At 41.6% G+C, this 15,500-nt stretch overlaps 1 protein-coding gene across 1 annotated transcript in view; it reads right to left on the reverse strand.

Moving 5' to 3' along the window:
- The window catches only part of LOC123761330 (uncharacterized), a 143,473-nt gene extending 130,671 nt beyond the window's left edge, over positions 1-12,802 (reverse strand). Inside the window, exon 1 of the transcript XR_011224329.1 lies at positions 12,788-12,802. The gene's annotated coding sequence lies outside the window, so the exon portion shown is untranslated. The remainder of the gene's footprint in view (positions 1-12,787) is intronic.
- Positions 12,803-15,500: the final 2,698 nt, after the last annotated feature.

Raw genomic sequence — 15,500 nt, forward strand, 5'->3', positions numbered from 1 at the left:
TTTGCTTAGTTAAATTTTAATAATAATTTATGCAATAAAAGATGTTTTCCAATTTATTAATACATAATACACCGTGATTTAATTAAAGGTTATTGTGTCTTTCTGTAACTGATGCAAATAAGTATTTTATTTACTTGGCAAAACGTTAAAAGATGCCATCTTATTAGCAGCAGCTTTAGAAAAAGATCGACGTTAATTGGATAAAACTTTAATAAAACATTCTCTGATTGGCTGCTGGCCTTAAAAAAAGTCCTATCATTGGTTGAAACGCACGAGAAAGATGTCATCAAATTGACCAGGCACGTTGGCAGTTCCTCACGTCAAGTCCACATGAGAATAGAGATTACTAATAACTCTAATAATTAGTACTACTAATAACTAATACTAATAATTAATAATTAAAATACTAATAACTAGTCTTACTAATAACACCGTAGAAGTACGTCTTAGTATGTCTTTATTATTAATGAAATATTCAGGTATTAAATAATTCCCTTTTGACTTTGAAACTGTGTGAGTGTGATGGGTCGATCTTCGGTAGAGAGGACAAGGAGGGAGAGGATAGAGGAGGCTGTGTTGAAGTGTCATGTTTTATGCTACAGAAAATTTCTGTTAATTTTCTCGAGATCAGACATTGCTGGTGGTCCTAGTATAACCAATTAACTTAACCTAATGAATCTAGCCCAGTCTAATATAATCTTAACAAACCTAACTATTCTCAGGCTAACTCTAACTTTCTATATTATACCGTACATGATAAGGAAGGAACAAGTTTTTTTGTAATCCAGGCCTCATACTATGTAATAACTAACCAGCGCCTCACACTGCATAATAACTAACCAGCGCCTCACACTGCGTAATAACTCAATAGTAATAAAATACAGCCAACAGACTGAACTTCTGCGCGCGCAGCTTAAATTGCAGGCAATAAAAATATGTTTTTTCTCACTCATAATAAAATATTAACGATGAGCTAAATCACGACCGTTGAGGAGAAAATTAATATTTAAGGAAGGGGGAATGTTCAAGTGTGTCCGGAAGATTCGTACGTACGAGGTGTTCGCTTGAGCGGGTTCGGTTAGGCAACTTTCCAAAGTATTCAGAGTTGCAAGTTTTTATTTCACAAGACATCGTTCTCTTCATATATTATTCCATTAACTTAACATCAACCAACATAATGTTTCAATTATCATTACATGGTTCAATTTCATCTTAACAAGTGGCCGCGTTATTAGCATGGGGTCCGCGAATTGTTAGAAGTGGTGAACCGTCTTTACTTATGACGTCATTCGTTATGTCGTATCAGAGGCACCAATCAGCGACGTCGTCTTCATTTTATCTTACACATCTCAAACTCCAACTTTCACACTTGAAGTCCCAGAACACTCCCGCTTATGATCCCCCAATTTGTGTTTTTTTTGAGGTACAGGTAATTGGTCCTAATTTAGACTAATAGAGGCCTGGAAGTGCCATATTATACTGTCATATTAAAGCGAGTAAATGTGTCGGGCAGCGGTAAGGACATAATGTGGTAAACGTTTCCTCTTTACCACACCCGCAAGGCTACCTTCTCGTGGAGTGATGTATACAGCCACAGTAGTGTGTGTGTTTGTTTCTTCGTGTGTGTGTGTTTATTTACATATGATGCCTAATGTTCCTTGGATGTTTGTACCTTCCGACACACCAGCACTCTATCATACTTGTTCTTAATGCTATGACATGTGGTGGTGGTGGCGGCCGCGACCGCTGCTTCAGGCACGCTACATGTTGTACTACCCAGACTGAACTAAATTACATCTGTATCACGTGTATCCAATTTGAGCCTCTGCTCTCTATTTTGTTTTTATTTGGATTGCACGTGGATGGGCTGGGAGGTCTTCTACTGCTAAAGCCAGGACCGGGTCCAGGCTTGACTTGTGAGAGCTTGGTTCAACAGACTGTTGTAGGCCCACATATCCACTAAAGCCCGGTTGGTTCGGCTTTTCTTGCAGAAACCTATCCGGGTTTCTCTTGAAGACGTATGCAAGAAAATCTGCAAGAACTATCCATTCAGTCTTAGTATCATGCATATAGTGATCATGTTTCTGGAATTTCTCTCTCCTACCCAGTGGGCACAATGTCCAAGATTAACGCCAATTCAATGCCAAATCAACTTTATCAATGCTAATTCAACGTTGAATTAAAGTTAAAGACGTTGATTCGGCATTGAACTGGCGTTGATGCTGGATATTGTGCCCACTGGGTAGTGTAATTCAGTTGAATGATCTTAATCACACCTCATAGCTCAGCTGTCTTATCTAGTCTCGCAACATGCATGCAACAACCGTGGACATGTTCAAGAGGAAACTAGATTGTTTCCTTCAAGGAGTGCCGGACCAACCGGGCTGTGGTGGGTATGTGGGCCTGCGGGCCGCTCCAGGCAACCGCCTGGTGGACCAAACTCTCACAAGTCAAGTCTGGCCTCGGGCCGGGCTTGGGGAGTAGAAGAACTCCCAGAACCCCATCAACCAGGTATCAACCCAGGTATCAACCAGTCTCCCGACACGTCTCTGGATTTCTCAACCTTGCTGAAGTGTTTATATTCTATCAGATATTTGAATATTTTTCCCAATAAATCCTTTTCCATCTGGACTGCATGAAGTAAGTCCTCCTAAAGTCTTCCATCTTGTAGCAGTATTTCATTCTGAATCCACTATCAATCCCGTTCCACCTCTTTCATTCACTTGACGTCGTCAAGCACTATGAAGCAGTGGTCACTGGCTCCCTAGTGAGGCCTCGTGTCTCATGCTTTCGACTCAGGGTGAAAACTCGATCCATTATCGTCTTTTTATTATTTTCCCTTCCTCTTGGTGTCTGGGTTACGTGCGGCTTCACAAAGCACTTATCTGTAGATTCCACCAATTTCCCTGTCCACGTGTCATCCGCACCATGGGGGGGCGCTTCATTTTCCAGTCATTTATCCTGTGATTAAAATCACCAAAGACTAGAAGTTCCTCTCATTCCACTTACCACCGTTAGTGCTATCACTAGTGTGTTGTTTTCTTTATACATTTCCCTAGATCCCCATCTGTTAGCCCAGGGGGTTGAGTGGTGAGATCCAACAGCTAAAGTTCAACTACCTCAAGCACAGGAAGGTGAGCACACCACACATTAACTCTCACACTATTGCAAACACTCAAAAATTACCAAACAAGTTCATGTGCTTCCGGAAACCCCCACAACACATGTTAACTATTAAAACTTTCAGGCATCAATAATCCGTGTTGATAGTTTAATATCTGACCAAAAACCCATGTCATAATCCTAATCATTACCAGGTGATGGGGGTGGAGGGGAAGGGGCAGGGAAAGGACGAGGATAGGGGGTTGACGAGGGGCGAGGAGGGGTTGGGAAGGGGTGTTGAAGTGGTAGTTTATAATAGAGGAGAGTGTGGGGATGTTTGTGTTGGGTGATGGGGGAGGGGGTGTAGTGTGCTGTAAAGCGTGTGAGGGAGGGAGGAAGAGGGGGAAGGGAATGGGAGTAAAGGACAGGAGAGGAGGGGGAAAGGGATTAATTACGCTTCTCTACACCGATTAACTCGCGTCCATTTTGACACCGATTAGCTTGAGAGTGCATGTGATGTGAGCTGCCACGCCGCTGTCAGGAAGTGTCCCACACGCTGCCTCTACACGCTTCACAGAGTCAGTGAAATCCAGTATACTGGACAGGAAATATTTGATATTTTATATCTGCCACATGCAGCGAAAATGCATGTATTTTCTTCATTGAATATCCAGTTCATATATTTAGTTTGATCGGTAGAACGACGATCTGGTTTCTTGCAGGGTCAGAGCTCGATCCCAGATGATCCAAATGATTGCACACCGTTCCTTCACTACGTCCTTATATCCCAGCTAACACTGTCTTTGTTCCCCTTACAAATGTTACATAGTCATATTTGACTTAGTGCTTTCTCCTGATACCTACCTTAAATCACCTTTATTGTGCTTGACGTGTAATATTGAGTAAAGCATTCTACGGTAGACGAAATAATCATACCCGGATAAATCTTTTTATTCCTTATTTGTACAAACAAAATACCTTTCTTATTTGGCCGAAAATAGAACCCTCTTTCATCGCTTCTTTTCCTCACACTTGATTAATTAGGATTTTGACGCTATCGATCACAACGTCATAAATAGGACGCTTTAGTGTAATTAAAAACATGAATATTTTAACATCAGCCTCGATAGTTTAGGTAGGATGCCAAGAATTATACGCTTCTGGTTAGGCAAAACAACTCCAAATTTGACGCTTGTCAGATCGTGACACTTGGTAGTTTTCTGGTTCAACCCAACTTTTCAATTAATAGGTCGTGTTTTTTACGATCTTAATGAACTTTACCAATGTAACCTACTAAGAAAAAGTAATCGACTCTCAAACAGCAACTACGTTTTCTATGTTTCTGGTTAGAGTAAAATGTTAGATTTTTAACGGAGTGACAAACCTAGAAGGGTGTGGTCAACCACAGTCACACACTTTTCACAATACTTAACACGGGTGTGTTTTGTGATGGTCTAAACCCTATGTATCATTCGGTGTGGCTGTATTACCTTAGGCTAGGCTTGGTTAGGTTGGGTTAGTTTAGGTTAGGTTAGCTAAGGCTTGGTTGGCTTAGGTTAGGCTATATTTTGTTGAGTAAGGTTAGGTTAGCTAAGGTTAGATTGGATAAGATTAGGTAAGTATATGAGTGGGATTGGGTGGTTATAAATAGGAGCTGCCTCGTAATGGGCCAATAGGTCTTCTGCAGTTACCTTTGTTCTTATATTCTTATGTTTTAACATCCGTTGGCGAATCTTCCCGTGAGCGGAGTAAGGTTTAATACGGCTTATGGTGACTACAGAACGGTGCACGTCTTATCTGTTCCCTCTTATCTCTACTCTCTGCCGAGGTATCTTTATACGAAGTAAAAATTAAAATACGAGAAACATAATTATTTTGTTTATATTAAAGCACTGTAGGGAAAAAATCTTGTAAAAATTTTTATACGTTAATATACCGCTTAAAAATTGATAGAATGACACCAAGCTTCTATTTACTCACAGCGCCATAAACGCGACGGTGGACATTTGAATATCCTTAAAAATATATATATTTTCCATTTCATACCGAATGCTTGCTAATTTATTAATCCTGGACCTTCTTGGGACACCGTAGGAACGTGCAGGGAAAACAGTGAATGAGGAAGAGAGAGAGAGAGAGAGAGAGAGAGAGAGAGAGAGAGAGAGAGAGAGAGAGAGAGAGAGAGAGAGAGAGAGAGAGAGAGAGAGAGAGAGAGAGAGAGACTTATAGGGAGAAGGAGATCCCAGAGTGGCTGAACGTAACTTTTTTATTAATCCTCAACAGATGTTTATGCTATTAAAGGAGTAAATTGCATATACAAAATCAGATTAGTCACTGCTGACTGGTGTAAACTGACAGAATTTCTCTCGTAAGTGGACTAATATAACACAATGCAACATATTTCCTCCCACGTTTTTGCGTTTATTTGTAACTAAACCGTTTAATATTTATTAACCTGTCGCATTTTCTTTTTGTTCCCAGTTTAGTTCATTCCACCCATGACAACATTCAGCTGAATGTGATCTATGAAACACATTGTATTACAATTTCAATGCAAAAAAAACAGCCTCGCTGATTTATGCTTCCATTCACTCCTCTAATAAAAAAAATGTTTGTGGTGCAAAATAAAATATCAAAATATATATATTTTCCCATATTTAAGAGATGAGTATCGGTCCATTTTCATCTGACTTTGCACATCCCTGTAATGCATACTAATTACTTCTACCGCACCCAGAACTCTTCTACAGGAACACCATGTTTTACGTGTCGAATATATCAATTTAAATGGTTGGTTTTTCTTGTGCATTTTCCGATTTTTATTTTTCAATGTCATTTGTTTTATAAAATATTGAAAGAAGCATGTTCATTAAAGTTCATTGACGTAAAATTTACGGTTATGATAAACGTGATGACGTAGATTATGTAAATGGTATGAGGAATATTGGGGAGCAGGTAATGGTGAGAGGACTTGGCGACCGTTGCCGCCGACAATAGCAACAGCCGGAGCACAACTGCTCGCGGGAGAACAGTACAATGTAAGCGTTATCATACCGCTTGAGAGCCCAGACTGCTGAAAGATAACGAACAATAATTTTTCATTTAGGGTATCATATTTCTCGAGTGTGAACACGCGCGTTCGAACAGGTTCGTTCGAACTCGCGCACACAAACACAAGTGTGTGTGTGTGTGTGTGTGTGTACTCACCTAATTGTGCTTGCGGGGGTTGAGCTTTGGCTCTTTGGTCCCGCCTCTCAACCGTCAGTCAACTGGTGGTGGTGGTGGTGGTGGTGTGTGTGTGTGTGTGTGTGTGTGTGTGTGTGTGTGTGTGTGTGTGTGTGTGTGTGTGTGTGAGGGGCAGAAGTGAGAGCAGAAACATCAGTGTGGAGAGAGGTTACGAGTGGAGTACCACAAGGGTCGGTTCTAGGGCCCGTACTGTTTCTGATATATGTCAGCGACCTGTCAGACGAAATTGACTCCATCATATCAAGGTTTGCAGATGATGCAAAACTATTGAGAAAAGTCAGGACAGAGATAGCTTGTGAGGCATTTCAAACAGATTTGGACATAATCCGGAAGTGATCTGAAAAAGGGCTGCTAGAGTTTACCTAGGCCAAATGCGAAGGTATGAGGATTGTCACGGGAATGCGAAGGCCAATGCAGTAATATAGAATGAAGGAGTAGACAAATTCTTCAATCAGAAAAAAAAGACCTGGGAGTGAACATAGCCCCAAAACTGATGCCAGAAAGCCCACATAAGCAGAATAACAACAGCTGCATGTGGTATAACTAGCCAACATCCTTGTATTCTTCAGAAATCTGGAGAAACAGGCTATCCGGGCCCTATATACAGTGAAGTGAGACTACACAATTGAATATGTATCCACAGCATGGAACCCTTACCTAAGAAAGGACATGGAGAAACTATTAAAAAAAAGTCCAGAGATATGCAACAAGACTCGTTCCTGAGTTGAAGGGCTTAAGCTATGAGGAAACATTCAGGAAAATGGATCTTAGCATACTGAAGATGACAACTAGAAACTTTCTAAGCCAACATATCATGGGACATGCAAGAATGAGAAGTAATGATGATCCTGCAAAACTTGATCTGATATTGACTCTGAGCGAGTCAAACAAAGAAAATCGAATTGGGATCGTCCATCGTGATGAGTAATCAACGTGTACTGACATTAAGTATCTATTAAAAGTATGAATAACCTCCTGAAGAAAGGTAAATGACTGGCATGCTGAAGGGGAAATATGAAAGATGATACAAATCTTAATAGGAACCCCATGAGAAAACATAACTCAGAGAAATGACTATACAAGACATGATGACCTAAAACATCAAGAAGTATCAGCAGGCAATAGACAATGTTGTCCCTGTCCAAAAAAAGCAAAAAAAATGCACAAGAGGAACCTATAGTTTAACGAAGGATATATGGAGCCACATCTATCGAGTACAATGGCATTAAAAGCTACAGAAAAAACAGAACACCAGAGAGCTCGAGGAAGATACCGAAGTACAATGAGTACATGTGAGAACACAGGCCGAGAGACAGTTTGAAAACAACAAGGAAAATAAAGACACACATAGTAAGTTAACGTACATACACACAGTGTATCAAGATGAAGCTTCTGCACCTGATGGAAACATACTGGGTACTAAGAGTTAATGCAGCAGCTGAGATAGAGACAAGGGCAATGCAACTGAGATCAGCACAATTCAACTGAGACAATGCAGATGAAACAAGAACAATATAGCAGAGATAAGGACCACAGACCAACCGGGCTGTGGTGGATATGTGGGCCTGCGGGCCGCTCCAAGCAACAGCCTGGTGGACCAAGCTCTCAAAAGTCAAGCCTGGCCTCGGGCCGGGCTTGGTGAGTAGAAGAACTCCCAGAACCCCATCAAGCAGGTATTATGTTAACGACACCAGATAATACAATGCCAGTGCAGCTGAGACAAGGATAATACAACTGAGGTAAGGATAAATTGAGCTGAGGCAAGGGGTAAATATCAGTGACGAAGACAATAAAGGTGATAATGCAGTTATAAACATCCCATCCTCCTGTTTACGTAGTACTCGTAGTAACGATGAGGACAATAGTATATATACCGACGTACAACGAAATTAGAAAGGAGAAATATGAACTATTGAGTTGGACAAACCGGAAAACTATATTTTACTTGTGTTGCTTTGACAAACTAAACTAACCTAACCTAACTTAACCTAACCTAACTTTTCCAGGCCTATTGCACGATATCTGAGGCCTAATATAGTACATATGTGTGCTATACTAGGCCTAGGAATATTTATGTTAGATTTTTAGTTTAATTTATTTTAAAATAATTTTTTTCTAGTCAGTATACTACTATTTAAAAGCAAAGTACGTACGAATTCGTGACTATTAACTATCGTCACAATAGGTAAACAGGAGGATGGGTTGGTTAAAAATGCCACAAAGAAAACACGACAAAACAATATACATAAGACTTTAGGAGCTGAATAATATATTTTACAGTTAAGAACAATACAGCAGAGTTAAGAATAATACAGCTAGACCACTTCCAGCTGTCATGTTTCTCTAGAGCACTTCCTGACACCTCTCCTTCACTTCTAATGATTTGATTCCTAACTTTATCCAATAACTCTTTCTCTCTCTCTCTCTCTCTCTCTCTCTCTCTCTCTCTCTCTCTCTCTCTCTCTCTCTCTCTCTCTCTCTCTCTCTCTCTCTCTCTCTCTCTCTCTCTCTCTTGCACTCTCTCATTTCTTCCTCTGTAACTGATATCTCTCCCACCTTCTCTCCTCTCCACCTTCCTCCATAACTATTATGTCTTTTACCTTCTCTCCCTTCCTCCTTTCCCACCTTGCTCCCTTCCTCCCCTTAATCAAATAAGAACCACAGAGGAGATAACAGTACTGATAACGAGTGACCCTCACATCGAGCAGCGCGTGATAGTACAGATGGCTTCCGGAGATGCATATCTAATTAGCCTTCGGTCCTCACCCCTGCCTCCTGCTCCGGGCCTGGCGTGTTGTGGTGGTGGAGGGACTGTTGTGGTGGAGGGACTGTTGTGGTGGTGGAGGGGACTGTTGTGGTGGTGGAGGGACTGTTGTGGTGGTGGAGGGACTGTTGTTGTGGTGGAGGGACTGTTGTGGTGGTGGAGGGACTGTTGTGGTGGTGGAGGGACTGTTGTGGTGGTGGAGGGACTGTTGTGGTGGTGAAGGGAACTGTTGTGGTGGTGGAGGGACTGTTGTTGTGGGAGATGACTGGTTGTAATGATGAATTGTGTCTGTGGCGCTGTAAATGAGGTTATGAATAATGTCAAATTGTAACTCGTACTCATTGTACTCAGGTGTCAGACAGGTCAGAGGTCACAGCATGGTTGATTAGCTAGAAGTCACTTCGTGCTGGAATAGCCAGAGATCACTGAAAATTAGGCATAGATCACGGGTCATTGGGAGCTAGGAGATGTTATATGTTAACATACGTGTAACGCGTCAGAGATCAACTGGTGTGGAAGATAAAAGTAGTTCATAGTAGTCCATAAACGTGGGCGAGGTCAACAGACTTGGTCATGTGCCATCAGATATGTATTGGTGGGATGAAGAGAGGCCAGAGGTCAACTGGTATGGAAGAAGTAGGATGTAAACAAGAATAAAACATATGAAAGGTTAACAATATGCTGGAAGGGATAGGGAAAGGGTTGAGGCTAAGAGGTCAGTAACCAACACGTGTGAAGCTTCAACCATTGGGTGGAGAGAGGATGGGTAGCCAGTTAAAGGTGAACTAATGCGTTGATGTGAAGTATACACACGAACGATGAAAATATGTCAATGTGAAATACAGAGATAAGATATAATCATCGAGCAAGAGAGAGAGAAAGATAGACATGGTATTGGGGGACAAGTAAACAATATACTACACACACACACACACACACACACACACACACACACACACACGTGAGGCTCTTGGTCCCTGCATAATACTCGGCTGTCACCGATATGACAGACGGACAAAATAAACGCAAGGGTCAGGCGTCGCTGACAGTGACATGCCCCGTCGGACAGCAGGGAGTGTAATTAGCATAAGAACACACTAATTAATGCAACACGCTTTGAACTCTCGTTAATAGCCCACGCATAGTGTGTTGCTGGACTCAAACATGAATGAGAATGTCGAGAATGCTTTGAGTGAACGCCGAAGACACTGAAAAATATATATATACCGCATACACAGGCATATATTGGCGTACACAATCGTACAAAGTAGTCTAAAAACTATACGACAAAGAGTACTGGGAAGACGGGACACCACGAGCGTAGCTCTCATTCTGTAACTATTCCTCGGTAATTACACTTAGGTAATTACAGGCATATATTGGGGTACACGGGTATACACAGGCATATATTGGCGTACATGGGTGTACATATACATATATATATTGGCGTACACGGGTATTCACAGGCATATATTGGCGTACACAGACATATATTGGCGTACAGGGGGTGTGCGCAGACATATATTGGCGTACAGGGGGTGTGCGCAGACATATATTGGCGTACAGGGGGGTGTGCGCAAACACATAGGGCGTACATGGGCGTGCGCAGACAAAGGGCGTACACGGGCGTACGCAGACATAAAGGACGTACATGAACGAATACTAACATTTCCGTGTAGTGGATTAGATCACCGCGGGGAAATGAGATGTACCTTACAATTCTTTTATAATTTCGTCCGGTTTAATTGCATCAAATTTATTTTCGCTATAATGATTGATGCTGATTGATGATGCCTGAAGCAGAAGTTGACGATGATTACAATGGTGATTGTCGGCTTCTGAGGCGATGATAATGACATTGAGGACAGTGGAGATGAACGATGAATCACAACAACGAGAAACAGTTAACACAACACAAGCATTAGGACGATGACACACGCGCTTTCTGCTGCTATTATTACTACGGTAAATGCGCGTAGCACACACACAAAAAGTATATATATATATAAAAACTGGTTAGTAGATGAAGCGAGACGAGGCGGAAGGAGCAGCTAGCGTCGACAACAGGTGTGGGGTCTGGTTAATTAAGAGAAAACAGGTTGACTTCCGCTCGTGCCTCTCTCGTCTACTCCCAGATCTACGGGCGGTAGTAGAAGGGTGGGAAAGAGGCAGGGAAGGAAGAGAGGCAGGGAAGGAAGAGAGGCAGGGAAGGAACATACGAACAAAAGACTACAGGAAACTGCAGAAGACCTATTGGCCTATATGAAGCAAGCTTCTTATTTATAGTCACACAAAATCATTCATATATGATGTGTAGCCTACGTTTGAAACACTCCAGTGATCCCACGACTCATATGTTACCCGGGAATTTGTTCCAGTAGACTCCTAGATGGCGAAGATGGAGGAAGGGAAAGGACACACGTGGAAAGGGAGAAGGGAAGAAAGAAAAAAGGAGAAATAGGGAAGGAGAAAACGAGAAGGTTGTATTGGTAAGGAGAGAAAATGAAGGGGAGAAGGGGAAAGATAATAGGAAGGAGAAAAGAAGAGTTAATTAAGCACAATTTGAGTGGTACAATTAAGGAATAACACACGGACGACTAAGGCTAAGATTCATCAATTATTTACGAAAACACTTATGAAACCTGTACATCTTCCCTGAATAATTTCGGCTTTGTTTACATATTTTAAACAGCTTACAAACATCTAAACTTCACAAGCCAAGGTTATTATTGCTATAAATCACCTTGTAGTACTTCAGAGCTCACAAATTATCTAATAAATATGAATAAAGCCGCCAAGATTGAGGAAAGATACACAGGTTTCGTAAATGCTTAATGAATCGTGTTTTAGTGCAAATCACACGTACAAAAGACTGCCAACGTCTCCCGTGGTCAGCACGCAGCGGGTCGCTCAGCTGTGCAACATTCAGCCTGCACGCCAGCCACCACTCTGCAACAAATGCAACTATTTCGCCTAACCAGAAAGGTACGAATTCAAGCAAGTCACCAAACCTTATGAGACCGATGTTCAGAAAACGTCATTATTACGGTGCTTTAATTTTGACTAGTACGTCGCATTTTAAACGGAATGGTCGATTCCGTTGAAAAGATCAGTGGATACCGTGACTCAGGCAAAGGATTCATGGTCTCAGCTGACATTTACTCATTCAAAATAAACAAACTGGGCTCCTCTCTGGAGCCTAGTTTGTTTATTTTGGATGGTGGTACTGGGAAGGTACTGTGAGAGTACTTGGGAGGTACTGTGGGAGTACTGTGGGAGTACTGGGGTGGTATTGTGGTACTACTGGGGGTGGTACTGTGGTGGTGGTAGTGGTGGCCGTGTAGTGTCAAGATCTATGCTCCTAACATGAACCTCTTGAGGTCGTACCTCTACGTAGAGGAGATACGATCTCATAACTAAACAAGAGATCTCAGAGGAAAAATAAGAACACAGATACGTGTTTTTATTCTCATTCGAGAATGAAAATAAGAACACGAATTAAAAAAACTTAAAAGCCTTAAAAAACAAATGAGATTATTAACTGTTCACACAACAGTTTGCAAAAGTATTTAATTACACTCTAAACTAACAAGAACAAGGCAATCTGAGTAGCCAGGAAGCTACTTAAACACGAATTAAACTCACAATTACACAGTCAAAGGATCAGATGCTCACCTGAATGTCTTACTGATGTTTTGTGAAGAAAAAGACTTGCACGTCTCTAAGTTTCCATAACACGTTGTCTCCCAGCTGGCTAAAAATGCTCGAGTGATGTTAATTAATGTTAGAGTAACATTTTTGACGTTTACTCAAACACAAACGTTTTTGCCCAAATTTGTCCCTGTGGGCTTCGGACTTCACTCTCAACATCACACATCAAGTTTATAGACTGTTTCCCAGAGCTCACACACGTCATGATAAACAAAGCTCACCTGTCGAACTAAAACCACACACCCTCAAACTTGCATCTTCACAAATTAGTAGTTGGCAGCCTTCTCTGTGGGCTCGTGTAGCAGGACGGGGACCCCCCCTCTCCCTCCTTCCTGGCTAGCTATGGGAATTGCTGCTCCACCCGTCCAAACAAGGCCACTGATGGACGACCTCGTTTGCTCTTGGTAGCGGGATTTTCCATGCTTATTTCCCTCTTTATGCCATATTGAATTAAGAGTGCCTATCGCATACAAAGTTATTTCTTCAGCGTGATGGTATATTTACACTATATTGAACGTCTTTCAACTTAAAGTTGGATTGGATTGGTGTTGGGTTTAGACCAATGAACCACGGAAGGGTTATAAAGGTACAACGATAGTTTACATACGAATATACATACATACATACATACATACATTCATACATTCATACATACATACACACCGCGTGTGTGGAGGAAAAAAAGTTAGTAGTTAGTAACGGTTGATTGATTGACAGTTGAGAGGCGGGCCGAAAGAGCAGAGCTCAACTCCTGCAAGCACAAATAGGTGAATACATACAAACATATATATATATATATATATATATATATATATATATATATATATATATATATATATATATATATATATATATATAGGGGGGTACCACCACTGGTGTAATTATAGGGACCCACAGCCTCAGAGAAGGGAACACAGAGCACTCAGGGAAAAACTTGACATTTAACTCTGAATACGAAAGAGTGTTCACTTCTCCTACCACCCCCTTTTTTTTTTTATTATGATGTACACTTTATTATGCAAGGTTATACAGTTACATATCTGATTTTATACAAAAAATGAACATTAAGAGGACACAAGAAAAAGTTCGCTTCCTAGAGGCTGTAGATTTCCTCGAACTCCTCCGACGCCGGGCAGGAACCGAGGATGCAGCGGGCATTTCCCCTCTGGATCGCGACACTGAGGCGCTGAAAGAGAAAACTTGCTGCTCTAGGGTCTCTTGTGGTGTCAATGAGCTTGGAACCAAGATCCTTAAGAAACCTTCTTGCACTCTCACCCCATGGGCCTAGGGTCTCAGACCCTATTGGAACGAAATTGTACCTTTGATCTAATTGCCTGTACTTGACTGACTTTTGTTTTTCTCTGTGTGTCGCTGCGGCTCCTGCCGTGCCGGCAGAGAGGGTGATGTATGTCGTTGCCAGGGTGGATACGCAAGTATAGTCCCATGCTAACTGCCTGCCACCCTTCCACGGACGCAGTGTGATTCCGTCTGGTCGGCCGGCAAAGCTAACAGAGTCACGGTTCAGTAGGTTGCGGGGCTCTCTCTCCGCTGGACACTGAGCAGAGGCAAGGCTTCTTTTAATGATGTCGTTGACTTCGTCGTGTCTAGTGTGCCAACCACCCGATTTTCCACAGTGCAGGCCATGCAATCCATATTCGTCAGCATCTGCCTCGCCGCAAATACACCTGTGAACAGTGTGGATAGGGGCAGCAAGGCGGAGAGCGACTGCAATACGGAGCTCCTGCGGATCAAGACGTGTGCCTGTCGCAGACATAGGGACTGCCAGAAGGAAGTCCCCTGCATGGGGAGCCTGCACAGCTGTGAGGCGTGCACGATCACTGGGGGTTGTTGCTGCCTCCAGCAAAGCATATATATATATATATATATATATATATATATATATAGATACATGCATACATATATACTCACTTATATACATATACACATGCATGCATATATAATAAACTAGGCCACTGACTTGATGAAATATATAATGTGTAGATCCCCTAGAGTTATTAGCGAAGGAATTAATACATGTTATCACGATGACACGGACACAGTAGCCAAATCAACCTTCAACAAAGCTGAAGTTCAAGTAAACTTGACTGACTATCTTGAAAGATGGGGACTTTTTAATATCGCAGAGCTAGTAGCTCTTGACTAAATTATGTAACCCTTCATAAAGTCCTGGGTAGCTGCATAAATGCACATGTACTTACGTATGTTAAATAACAAACATATGTATATATACACACATACACACCCCAATCACACAAAAATTTAGCGAAATCCATATGGGGATAGAAACACAAATAAAAAAATTGGCCAAACTCAAAATCTTGGTCTCTACTGCTGAACTTTCACAACAGGAACTGAAATATATGGCACTAATATCATTTGTTTATTTATTCATGTAGGTTCGATTACCATATAAACATTCATACAAGCAATCATACATGCAAACATTCACATATATATATATACACATACATACGATAACAGACTGTTTGACATGCGAGGGGTTGGAAGGGCAGGGTACATGAGAGGGAGTAGAAGGGCAGACCTAGGGGACACACAAATGTTATTCAAACAAGACTAAAACCAGTGCACTAAAACAGAAACGTAAACAAAACGTATACACATTCACATACACACACACACACACACACACACACAC

The sequence above is a fragment of the Procambarus clarkii genome, chromosome 7 (assembly GCF_040958095.1).
Source record: "Procambarus clarkii isolate CNS0578487 chromosome 7, FALCON_Pclarkii_2.0, whole genome shotgun sequence".
NCBI classification, from domain to species: domain Eukaryota; kingdom Metazoa; phylum Arthropoda; class Malacostraca; order Decapoda; family Cambaridae; genus Procambarus; species Procambarus clarkii.